Source organism: Rhinolophus sinicus, chromosome 4 (genome assembly GCF_057876585.1).
Source record: "Rhinolophus sinicus isolate RSI-liver-muscle chromosome 4, RSI-T2T, whole genome shotgun sequence".
NCBI classification, from domain to species: domain Eukaryota; kingdom Metazoa; phylum Chordata; class Mammalia; order Chiroptera; family Rhinolophidae; genus Rhinolophus; species Rhinolophus sinicus.
Window position 1 is genome coordinate 61842203 of NC_142504.1, and position 14013 is coordinate 61856215.

Sequence of the window (14013 nt, forward strand, 5' to 3'; positions counted from 1 at the left end):
ATTATTAATAAACAAATAAAGTATAACATAATCTTTACAAAGTCACCAAAATTGGCAAATCTTTAACTAAATTGGTGAAGAAGAAAAGCATGAAGTCTCAAATTACTAAAAACAGAAATGAAAATGAGACATTAAAGAAAAAGTCAAGAACTGTATGATTTCACTGATATGCGGTATTGAAAACTGAAAACAAGAAAGGAACAAGACAAACAAATGAAGAAACAAAAACTCATAGACACAGACAATAGTTTACTGGTTACCAGAGGGTGGGGGGAGGGGGTGGTAGATGAGGTTAAAAGGGATCAACTATATGATGATGGAAGGAGAACTGACTCCAGGTGGTGAACACACAATCTGACATGTAGATGATGTATCACAGAATTGTACACCTGAAACCTATGTAACTTCACTAACAATTTCACCCCAATAAACTTTATTTTTTTTTAAAAAAAGAGACATTAGTACTGGACCTTACAGAAACAAGAAAGGATTATAAGATGAACACTTGTGCATCAGTGAATTGTATAACCTGTATGAAATGGAAAAATTCCTAGAAAGACACAAATTCCTAAAATTGATTCAAGAAAAAATAGAAAATCTAAACAGATGTATAAAAAGAGACTGAGTTATAAATTTTTAGAAAATTTCTCACAGATATAAAGAAGAAGCCACATTGAGACTGGGAGGTGGGGTGGAAATGTAAAACAAGCTGGTCCCACACCCACGTGTGGTGGTTAAGAATCAGGAGGGATATCTTGGCTATGGATGTCCCCACTAAGGAATGAGGTGTCCCAGCCCCACACCAGGCTCCCCAGACTGGAGCCAGTTTCAGGAAGAGTCACCACAACAGCTGGCAATGAAAATCAGTGGGGACTCTGTCCAGGTAAGATGGAGGGCTGCTATAGACACAAGTGTCCTCTTAAAGGGCCTGATCACAAACTCACTTGCTCAGAAACACTCGTCCTAAGCTCCAGCAAAGGGACAGCTGCTTGAAATGTGCCAGTGACATATGGGGAGGAACTGAATTGTCTGGCTGCAGGGCAAGGGCTGGAGGGTCAGCTCCCTCTGGGAAAGAAGTGCTGGCAGGTGCCAGTGTTCCTTTGTTGAGCCCTCCCCAACTCCCAGCCTGCAGGTGCAGGCAGGTGCCAAATCTGAGTCTCCATCAACCTGGCTAACACCATTCTCACCCCACCCTGATGATTCCCTGTGACACCCCACCCCCACCCCACCGAACTCACACACCAGTCCCAACCTCTTTTAGTGCTGTTCCTCACAAGCAACAGGCCTCAGCCCATGCTGCAGACTTTCCAAAATCAAAGGCCCATGAACCCCAAACCAGCAGTAGTTGGCCTCAGCCTACCCTGTACATTTTGCTAAGTGGCCCCAAGCCTGGAACTAGAAGCAGCTGGCCTTGATTCAGAGCATAACCAGTCCCAGATGCCTCCAAGCCCAGCACAGGCAGGTGTCCACCACACATAATTTTGTAGCTCCTAATAGGTGGCCCCAGGCTGGATACAGACCGTGCCTGAACTTGGCCTGCACCAGAGATCCTCCCCAAAGCCCCAGAACCAACACACCTGGTGGTTGGCTCCAGACCACACCAGAGCACCACCCCATTAGTGCCACAAACAACATACCCGAAGGACAGACATGGCAGGCACCAGAGCCTGGCTAAAGTGAATCCCTCTTTGTGGGGTCAGCCCACGCACAACAGCTTGTCTGTTGTACTCAGTCCCACCCACTGATGTACCAACAGCAATCAAGGTTAAACCACAGCAGGAAAGCACAAAAAACCCACACAAGTGACACCCCTGGAGCACCTGGCTCAGGTGACCAGGGAATGACACTGGGTCCTACAAGACACCTACTAAAATGTTTCCCTGAAAATAAGACCTAGCTGGACCATCAGCTCTAATGCGTCTTTTGGAGCAAAAATCAATATAAGACCTAGTCTTATTTTTATATAAGACCAGGTCTTTATAATATAATATAATATAATATAATATAATATAATATAATATAATATAATATAATATAATAAATATGTAATATAATAGTACCAGGTCTTATATTAATTTTTGCTCCAAAAGACGCATTAGAGCTGACAGTCTGACTAGGTCTTATTTTCAGGGAAACACGGTAATAAGGCCATCCTGCCAAGACTGGGAGACGTAGCAGATGTACCTAATACATAAAAACAAACACAGAGAGGCAGCCAAAATGAGGGGACAGAGAAACATGTCCCTACATAAAAGAACCAGACAAAACCACAGAAAAAGAATTAAATGAAATGGAGACAAGGAATCTACCAGATGTAGAGTTCAAAACACTGGTTATAAGAATGCTCATTGAACTTATGGGAAGAGAGTAGATAAACTGAGTGAGAACTTCAACAAAGACATGGGAAACAAACAAACAAACAAAAAGAGATAGGAAACATAAAATGGAGATAGAAAACATTAAAAAGAATCAGTCAGAAATTACTACAATAATTGCAGTGAAGAATACGTTAGAGGGAATCATCAGTAGATTTGATGAAGCAGAGGATCAAATCAGCAATTTGGAAGACAGGTAGCAGAAGACACCCAATCAGAACAGTAAAAAGAAAAAATTTAAAAAGTGAGGATAGTTTAAGAGACCTCTGGGTCTCTTAACACAAAGTATACAAACATTCATATCATGGGGTACCAGAAGGATAAGAGAGAGTGAGTGAAGAATTGAAAACCCTTCTGAAGAAATAATGACTGAAAACTTTTCTAACCTTGTGAAAGAAATAGATATACAAGTCCAGGCAGCACAGAATGTCCCAAACACGATGAACACAAAGAGACCCACAACAAGATGCATCACAGTTAAAATGCCAAAGATTAAAGAGAGAAATCTTAAAAGCAGTAAGAGAAACGCAGTTAGTTACCTACAGAGGAATTCCCATAAGATTGTCAGCTGATTTCTCAACAGAAACTTTGCAGGCCAGAAGGAACCAGCCAAAATACTGAAAGTGATGAAAAGCAAGTACTTAAAAGTACGGGTTTGCAGTGACATGGCTAAACACGCGAAGAAGGTCGGAATCGTCGGTAAATATGGGACCTGTTATGGCGCCTCCCTCAGGAAAATGGTGAAGAAAATTGAAATCAGCCAGCATGCCAAGTCCTTCTGTGGCAAAACCAAGATGAAGAGATGAGCTGTGGGGATCTGGCACTGTGGTTCTTGCATGAAAACAGTAGCTGGTGGTGCCTGGACCTACAACACCACTTCTGTTGTCACAGTAAAGTCTGCCATCAGAAGACTGAAGGAATTGAAAGACCAGTAGAAGCCCCACAATTGAAACCTTGCTAGCCTAGAATAAATGGGTTAATTTATGTAACAACAACAACAACAAAAGTACAACCAAGTTTACCTGGTTTTTTTTTTTAAACATACAAACATATGGAGGCTAAATAACATGATACTAAACAATGAATGTGTTAACAATGAGATCAAGGAAGAAACCAAAAAGACAAGTTAAAATGAAAACACAATGACTCAAACTCTATGGGACACATGGAAGCAGTTCTGAGAGGGAAATTCTTAGCAATACAAGCCTAGCTCAAGAAACAAGAAAAATCTCAAATAAACAATCTAACCTTACACCTAAAGGAACTAGAAAAAGGAGAATAATCAAAGCCCAAAATGAGTAGAAGGAAGAAATAATAAAGACCAGAGCAGGAAAAAAAAAAAAAAAATGAAAGAGTATAAAAAAGAAATACAAAAAAAAAAAAAAAAAAATCAATGAAACCAAGATCTGTTTCTTTAAATAGATAAACAAAATTGATAAACCTTTAAGCAACCTCATCAAGAAAAAAAGAGGACCCAAATAAATAAAATCAGAAATGAGAGAGGAGAAATGATAACTGACTACAGAAATACAAAAAATTATTTTTAAAAATACGATGAAAAATATATGCCAACAAACTGGACAACCTGGAAGAAATAGATAAATTTCTAGAAACATACAGTCTTCCAAAACTGAATCAAGAAGAAACAGAAAATCTAAACAGACCTATAACTACTAACAAACAAAAAAATCAAATCAGTAATAAAAAAACTGGATGAGATGGCTTCACAGGTGAATTTTACCAAACAATTAAAGAAGAATTAACATGTATTCTTTTTAAATTATTAAAAACAAGTCAAGAGGAGGGAAGACCCACAAGCTCATTTTATGAGGTCAGCATTATCATGATTCCAAAACCAAAGACATTACAGAAAAAACCCCACAAACAAATTATAGGCCAATATTCCTGATGAACATAGATACAAAAATCCGCAACAAAGTATTAGCAAACTCAATTCAGCAATACTTTTAAAAGATCATACACCATTATCAAGTGGGATCATACACACCTGAGATGCAAGATTGGTTCAATATCCACAAATCAACGTGATACACCACATAAACAAAATGAAAGATAAAAATCGTATGATCACATAAAAAAAAGTAGAAAAAGGAATTGACAAAATCAAACATCTATTATACATACACACACACACACACACACACACACACACACACACACAATTTCATCCTAGAAAAAGTGCTACGTATCTCATTGCTGAATATCACTATGGTCACCTTCGAAGTACTCCCCATGGGAAACGATGCACCGATGCCAGCACCCTTCAAAGCAATTTTGGAACTCTTTCTGCAATGGCCATCATAGCTGTCGTCATATTACCCGTGATGTCCTGAATGTCAGCCAAATGTCTTCCTTTCAATATTTCCTTTATCTTTGGGTAAATAAAGAAGTCATTGGGAGCTAGATAGGTGAGTAGGGAGGTTGTTTCAATGCAGTTATTTGTTTACTGGCTAAAAACTCCCTCACAGACAGTGCCGTGTGAGCTGGTGCATAGCCATGATGCAAGAACCATGAATTATTGGCAAAAAGTTCAGGTCATCTAACTTTTTCACGCATCCTTTCAGCAGTTCCAAGTAGTAAACTTGGTTAACTGTTTGTCCAGTTGGTACAAATTCATAATGAATAATCCCTCTGATATTAAAAAAAAAAGGTTAGCAACATCGTTGCAGCAAATTCACGAACTTCATTGTCAGACCACAGATAGATGATAGATAGATAGATAGATAGATAGATAGATAGATAGATAGATATTCTTAGCAAAGTGGGAATAGAGGGAACTTAACATAACAAAGGCCATATATGACAAATCCACTGCTAACATCATACTCAATGGTGAATAGCTAAAAGTGTTTTCTTTAAGATCAGGAACAAGATAGGGATGTCCATTTTCACCACTTTTATTCAACATTGTTTTGGAAGTCCTAGCCACAACAATTGGACAAGAAAAAAATAAAAATGCATACAAATTTGAAGGGAAGATGTAAAACATTATTTGCAGATAATATGATACTATATAGAGAGAACCCTAGAGATTGAACCAAAAAAATTATTAGAACTGAAAAACGAATTAAGAAAAGTAGGATACAAAATTAACATTCAGAAATCAGTTGTATTTTTGTACACCAGTAACAAACTATCAGAAAGAGAAATTAAGAAAACAATCCCATTTACAATTGTGTTAATAAAAAAAATACCTAGAAATAAATTTAACCAGAGGTAAAAGACCTGTACTTGGAAAATTATAAGACAATGAGGAAAGAAATTGAAGAAGATACAAATGGAAGCATATACCATGTTCATGGATAGGAAGAATTAACATAGTTAAAATGTCCATACTACCCAAAGCAATCTATAGATTCAATGTAATCTCAAACAAAATACCAATGGTATTTTTCACAGAACTAGAATAAATAATCCTAAAATTTATATGGAACCATAAAAGACGTCGAGTAGTCACAGCAGCCTTAAGAAAGAAGAACAAAGTTGGAGGTATCACACTACTTGATATCAAACAATACTACAAGGCCATAGTCATCAAAACAGCATGATACTGGCATAAAAAGAGACACATAGATCAATGAAACAGAATAGAGAACTCAGAAATAAATCCACACCTAGATAGCCAATCTATGACAAAGGAGACAAGAATATACAATAGAGTGATGACAGTCTATTGAATATATGGGGTTGTGAAAACTGGACAGACATATGCAAAGGAATGAAACTGGATAACTTTCTTACACCATATATAAGAGCAAACTCAAAATGGATTAGACTTAAATGTAAGACCTGAAACCGTAAAACTGCTAGAAGAAAACATAGGCAGTAGATTCCATGACATCGCTCTTAGCAATACCTTTCTGGCTATATCTCCTTGGACAAGGGAAACAAAAGAAAAAATAAACAAATACAACTGCACCAAACTAAAGAGTTTTGCACAGAAGGAAACCATCAATAAAACAAAAAGACTAACTACTGAATGAGAGAAGATATTTGCTAATGATACATCCAATAAGGGGTTAATATAAAAAATTTATAAGGAGCTCATGCAACTTACACACACAAATTCAATTGAAAAATGGTCAGAGCACCTGAGCAGAGATTTCTCCAAAGAGGACATACAGGTGGCCAATAGACATATGCAAAGATGCTCAACATCACTAATCATCAGAGAAATGCACATTAACCACAATGAGATATCGCCTCAAACTTTACAGAATGGCTATCATCAATAAATCAACAAACAAGTGTTGGTGAGGATGTGGAGAAAAGGGAGCTCTCATGCACTGTTGGTGGGATAGTAAATTGGTGCGGCCACTATGGAAAATTGTTTGGAAGTTCCTCAAAAATTAAAAATAGAAGTACTTTATGACCCAGCAATTCCACTCTGGATATTTATCCAAAGAAATCCAAAACACTAATTTGAAAAGACATATGCACCCCTATGTTCATTGCAGTATTAGGTACAATAGCCAAGATAGGGAAGCAACCTAAGTATCCATCAATAGACAAATGGATAAAGAAGATGTACATATATACAATGCAATATTACTCGGCCATAAAATGAATGAAATCTTGCCATTTGCAACAACACAGATGGACCTAGAGACTATTATGCTGAGTGAAATAAGTTACACACAGAAAGACAAATACCATATGTGGAATCTAAAAAACAAAACAAACAAACAAAACAGAAACAGACTCATAGATAGAACAAATTGACCATTGCCAGATGGGAGGGAGTTGGGGGGCTGGATGAAAAAGTTGAAGGGATTAAGAAGTACAAATTCCCTCTCAGCCTGAGCATCATCTTAGAAACATCCACTCCATGAGAGTCAAGTGGAGGAAGAAGTGACTGCAGGTTGAAGTACAAAAGTAAAAAGATGAAGCAGAGGTCCAAGTAAACTGCTAGCGTGTGGAAGCCACAGGAACAGAAATGAGGAAAGCCAGAGGCCAGGGACACTGGTACAAATTGTTGGACAGCATGCCTACTGTGTAGAACTTCTCAGTGGATCTAGAACATCTATCGCCATCTGATCTCAGCAATCACCTTTTGAGAGACCCACCTTGCTCATACAAAAAACAGTCCTTTGCTCAGGACCTGAGACATTCTGGACTAGTTCTGTTCTCAGTTGTGGCTGAATGTAAAGTACACAATAAATCATCTGCTGTCTTAGCTGAAGAAAAAATGTACAAATTGGCAGTTATAAAATAGTCACGGGAATGTAAAGTACAGCATAAGGAATATAGTCAATAATATTGTAATAATTATGTATGGTGCCAGGTGGGTACTAGGCTTCTTGGGAGTGGAGGGATCCTTTCTTAAGTTATACAGATGTCTAACCACTATGCTATACACCTGAAACTAATATTGAATGTAAACTGTAATTGAAAATAAGTAAATAAAAATTCCCTCAGAGAAAAGCCCAAGATCAGATGGCTACACTGGTGAATTATACCAAACATTTAAAGAATTAACACTAATCTCCTCCAAACTGTTCAAAAAGAAACAAACAAAAATCAGAAGGTGAGAGAACATTTCCCAACTCCTGTTACCCTATATTATCCTGATATCAAAACCAGAAAAGGACATCACAAGAAAATTATAGATCAATATCTCTTATGAATAAAGATGGAAAATGTTCAACAAAATACTAGAAAATAGAATCCAACATATAAGAAGGCTTATAAGGTCAGACAATGAAGTTCGTGAACTCATCGTAGAAAAAATGCTTCATATCTCATTGCTGAATATCACTATGGTCACCTTCAAAGTACTCCCCTTGGGAAGCTATGCACTAACACTAGCGCCTAGTCCACCCTTCAAAGCAATTTTGGAACTCTTTCCAGAATGGCCACCAGAGCTGTTGTATTACCCTTGATGCCCTGAATGTCATCCAAATGTCTTCCTTTCAATATTTCCTTTATCTTCAGGTAAAGAAAGAAATAATTGGGAGCCAGATCAGGTGACTAGGGAGGGTGTTACAACACAGATGTTTGTTTACTGGCTAAAAACTCCCTCACAGACAGTGTCATGTGAGCTGGTGCAATGTTGTGATACAAGAACCATGAATTGTTGGCAAAAAATTCAGGTCATCCAGCCTTTTCAGCAGTTCCAAATAGTAAACTTGGTTAACTGTTTGTCCAGTTGGTACAAATTCATAATGAATAATCCCTCTGGTATCAAAAAAGGTTAGCAACAAGTTCGCAAACATAATTGTCAGACCTCATATACATGATGACCAAGTAAGATTTATTTCAGGAGTGCAAGGTTGGTTCAACATACAAAATCAATCAAGGTACTACACCACAGTACTAGAATAAAGAAAAAAACACTCATATAGTCATCAATTGAAGCAGAAAAAAACATTGTACAAAATCCAATACCCTTTCATGATAAAAACACTAAAGAAACTAGAAATCATAGGAAACTGTTAAACTAATAAAGTCCATGTAGGAAAAACCTACTAACATATTTAATGGTGAAAGACTTGCTTTCCCTCTAAGATCAGGAACAACCCAATAATGCCCACTTTCACCACTCCTATTCAACAGTGTACTGGAGGTTCTAGCGAGGGTAATTAGTCAAGAAAAAGAAATAAAAGGCATTGAAGTTGAAAAGGAAGAAGTAAAACCATGTCTGTCCATAGATGAGATGATACCCATCTATCTATCTATCTATCTATCTATCTATCTATCTATCTATCTATCTATCTATCTATCCATCCATCCATAAAACCCTACAGAATCCATAAATTATTAGAGCTAATAAATGAGTTCAGCAAGGTTATAGATTTAGAATACATGATCAATATACAACAGTCAATTGTATTTTCTTTGTAGAGTCGCTAGTTTATTATGAAAGGATTCTTCCAATATGTACATAGGAACCAAAAGTACAAGTTTATCATTCCCACTCACACCCCACCCCCAAAGGCATACCAACAATAACAGTATTCCTTCATGGCACCTAGCAAAATTACTTTTCCCCTAGTACATGGCTCTTCGCAAGATTGCTAAGGTGAAAACACCCACCTACAGATCCTGTATTTACAGATGGTCCCTGACTTAGAGTGGTTCAACTTAAAATTTTTCAATTTACTATTTTTAGTCAATTGTATTTCTAAATACTAGTAATGAATAATCCAAATAAGAAATTTAAAAAGAAATTCCACTTGTAATGACATCAAAAAGAATAAAATAATAGGGAATAAATTTAAGCACAAGACTTGTCACTGAAAACTATAAGACATCACTGAAAGAAACTAAAGACTTGAATGAATGGAAAGACATCCTGTGTTCATGAATTGGGAGTTTTAGTATTAAGGTTGCAATACTCCCCAAATAAATATACAGATTCAATGCAATCCCCATTGAAATCCCAGCTGTCTTTTTTTTTTTTTTTTTTTTGTATAAATTGAAAACTGATCTTTAAATTTATGTGGAAATTCAAGGGATTCAGAAAACCTAAAATAATCTTCAAAAGTAACAAACTTGAAGAGCTCACATGTCCCAATTTCATAATGTACTACAAAACTACAGTAATCAAGACTGTGTGGTGCTGGAATAAGGGAGACATATACGTCAATGAAATATAATTCAGAATTCAGAAACACCCTTACATTTTTGGTCAGTTCATTTCTTATTAGGGTTCCAAGACAGTTCAACTGGGAAAGAATAGTCTTTCAATAAACTATGCTGAGAAAACTGGATATCCACATGTGAAAGAATGAAATCGGCTGACTCTGGGTGGTGAACACACAATGGGATTTATAGATGATGTAATATAGAATTGTACACCTGAAATCTATGTAACTTTACAAACAATTGTCATCCCAATAAACTTTAATTAAAAAAAAAGAATGAGGTGGTGAACACACAATGGGATTTATAGATGATGTAATACAGAATTGTACACCTGAACGCTATGTAATTTTACTAATTGTCACCCCAATAAATTTAATTAAAAAAAATAATAAATAAATATATAAATAAATAAAAAGAAAGAAAATGTGTCATGCACCCCCCCAAAAAAAAAAAAAAATAAAAATAAAAAGAATGAAATCGGACCCCTACCTCAAACCATATACAAAAACTAACTCAAAATGGATCGTAGACCTGAATGGAAGAGCGGAAACTATGAGATTCTTAGTGAAAACATAGACATAATTCTCCATGATCTTAGAATCAGTAATGATTTAGATATGACACCAAAAGCAACAAAAGAAAAAACATAGAAAAACTGGGATACAGTCACGCACCACTTAATGATGGGGATACATGCTCAGAAATGCATCATTAAGTGATTTCATCATTGTGGAAATATCATAGTGTGCACTTACACAAACCTAGATGGTATAGGCTACTACCATCTAGGCAGTATGATATAGCCTATTACTCCTAGGCTACAAGCCTGTACAGCATGTTACTATACAAAACAACATGAGATTAAATCAAGCATAAGAGAAATGATGCAAACAAGAGATGCAGTAAACACAAGATATATGAGGCTGCTGCCAGTGTAACATGGCATTTTGTTTTATAGTAATTTTGTTATAAGTAGAAAAAGTAAACTCTAAAATGATTAAAAGTATAGTATAGTAAATACATAAACCATTCACATAGTCACTTATTATTATCAAAGTATTATGTACTGTACATAGTTGTGTGTGCTATGCTTTTATACAACTAGCAGCACAGGATTTTTTTACACCAGTATTACCATAAACACATGAGTAATGCATTGTGCTATGATGTTATGACAGCTACAGTGTCACTAGGTGATAGGAATTTTTCAGCTCCTGTATTATTGCATAGGACAACCATTATTATGTGGAACCTGACTGTACAACATTAAAAACCTTCATGTTTCAAATGACATCATTAAGAATGTGGAAAGACAACCGACCAACAAGGAGAAAATATTTTAAAATCATAGATCTAATAAGGGACTAGTATCCAGAATATGTCAGGAACACCTAGAACTGAACATTAAAAGGTATAACACAATTTTCTAAGTGGGCAAAGGGTATGAATAGACATTTCTCCAAAGATATACAAATTGTTAACAGAAACTGAAAAGATACTCAACATCACTAGTCACTAGGGAAATGTGAATCAAAACCTCAATGAGATATAACTTCTCACCCACTAGGATGGCTGTAATAAAAAAGAGAGACAGGGAATTAGGAAGACAACCAAGATGTGCAATAGGTAAACAGTGTTTACCTTCTCTCACAACCACATCAAAATTACAACTAATCTACAAAACAACCATTATTGAGAATCACCTAAAATCAAGCTTAATTAAAGCCTTTCAACTAAGGACTTAGAGAAGAAGCCACCTCCCGACTGATAGGAAGGTCAGAGATGTGGCACGGGCTGGTCCCACACCCGTGTGTGACCATTAAAGATCGGGAGGGCTATTTCAGCTGTGGGGGTCCCTCCATCTCCTAAAGGAGTGACAGATAACAGCCTCACCCCAGCCCAGGGTTCCAGTGCTGGGGATAGAAGTTCCCATAATTTTTGGTTGTGAAAAACAGCAGAGATTGTGACTGAGTGAGACAGTGTGGCTGCACTCATAGGCGCTCCTCTTAAAGGGACTGTGCGCAGCCTTACCCACCAGTGGAATCACTCGCTCTGAGCTCCAGCACTGGGGTAGCAGCTGGAAAGGTGGCAGGGACAAATGGTGGGGAATTCAGTTGTCTGGCTTGGGATGGGGCTGGGGAGACGGATTTCTCCTGGATGGGGGGAGCTGGTGGACGCCATAGTTTCTTTTTTTTTTTAAATTAAATTTATTGGGGTGACAATTGTTAGTAAAATTACATGGATTTCAGGTGTACAATTCTGTATTACATCATCTATAAATCCCATTGTGTGTTCACCACCCAGAGTCAGTTCTCTTTCCATCACCATATATTCGATCCCCCTTACCCTCATCTCCCACCCCCAACCCCCCGCCCCCATTACCCTCTGGCAACCACTAAACTATTGTCTGTGTCTATGAGTTTCTGTTTCTCATTTGTTTGTCTTGTTCTTTTGTTGTTCTTGGTTTATATACCACATATCAGTGAAATCACATGGTTCTCTGCTTTTTCTGTCTGACTTGTTTCGCTCAGCATTACTCTCTCAAGATCCATCCATGTTGTCACAAATGTTCCTATATTATCTTTTCTTACTGCCGAATAGTATTCCATTGTGTATATATACCACAAATTCTTTATCCATTCATCTATCGAAGGACATTTTGGTTGTTTCCATGTCTTGGCCACCGTAAACAAAGCTGCAATGAACATTGGAGCACACGTGTCTTTATCTCTAAATGTTTTCAGATTTTTTGGGTAGATACCCAGAAGAGGGATTGCTGGGTCATATGGCAATTCTATTCGTAATTCTTTGAGAAACCTCCACACTGCCTTCCGTAACGGCTGCACCAGTCTGCATTCCCACCAACAGTGTATGAGGGTTCCTTTTTCTCCACAGCCTCTCCAACATTTGTTATTGTTTGTCTTGTTGATGATAGCCATTCTGACTGGGGTGAGGTGATATCTCATTGTGGTTTTGATTTGCATTTCTCTGATGATTAGTGATGTTGAGCATTTTTTCATATGTCTATTTGCCATTTGTATGTCCTCTTTGGAAAAATGTCTCTTCAAGTCCTCTGCCCATTTTTCAATTGGGTTGTTTGTTTTTTTGTTGTTGAGTTGCATGAGTTCCTTGTATATTCTGGATACTAGCCCCTTATCGGAGGCACTGTTTGCAAAAATCTTCTCCCATTCAGTTGGTGGCCTTTTATTTTGTCAATGGTTTCTTTTGCTGTGCAGAAGCTTTTAAGTTTCATATAGTCCCATTCGTTTATTTTAGCTTTTACTTCCATTGCCTTTGGAGTCAAGTTCATAAAATGCTCTTTGAACCCAAGGTCCATAAGTTTAGTACCTATGTTTTCTTCTATGCAGTTTATTGTGTCAGGTCTTATGCTTAAGTCTTTGATCCATTTTGAATTAACTTTGGTACATGGTGACAAATAGCAGTCCAGTTTCATTCTTTTGCACGTGGCTATCCAATTCTCCCAGCACCATTTATTGAAGAGGCTGTCTTTGCTCCATTGTATGTTTTTAGCTTCTTTGTCAAAAATTATCTGTCCATATTTATGTGGTTTTATTTCTGGGTTCTCAATTCTATTCCATTGGTCTATGTGTCTGTTTTTCTGCCAATACCATGCTGTTTTGATTATTGTAGCCCTGTAGTACAAGCCAAAGTCAGGAAGTGTGATACCTCCATTATAGTTCTTTTTTCTTAAGATTGCTTTGGCTATTCGGGGTCTTTTGTGGTTCCAAACAAATCTGATGATTTTTTGTTCTATTTCTTTAAAATATGCCATTGGGATTTTGATGGGGATTGCATTGAATCTGTATATTGCTTTGGGTAATATGGCCATTTTAACTATGTTGATTCTTCCAATCCATGAGCACGGAATGTCTTTCCATTTCTTTGTGTCTTCTTCAATTTCTTTCAAAAAAGTCTTATAGTTTTCAGCATATAGGTCTTTCACATCCTTGGTTAAGTTTATTCCTAGGTATTTTATTCTTTTTGCTGCAATTGCAAAAGGAATTGTTTT

General features: G+C 37.0%; 1 protein-coding gene and 1 pseudogene across 3 annotated transcripts in view; one reads left to right on the top strand and one right to left on the bottom strand.

Moving 5' to 3' along the window:
* CHST13 (carbohydrate sulfotransferase 13) overlaps nt 1-14013 on the bottom strand; it is a 61085-nt gene that overhangs the window by 13405 nt on the left and 33667 nt on the right. The gene's annotated exons all lie outside the window — the stretch shown is intronic.
* Nucleotides 3010-3381, top strand: LOC148758390 (large ribosomal subunit protein eL43 pseudogene; annotated as a pseudogene).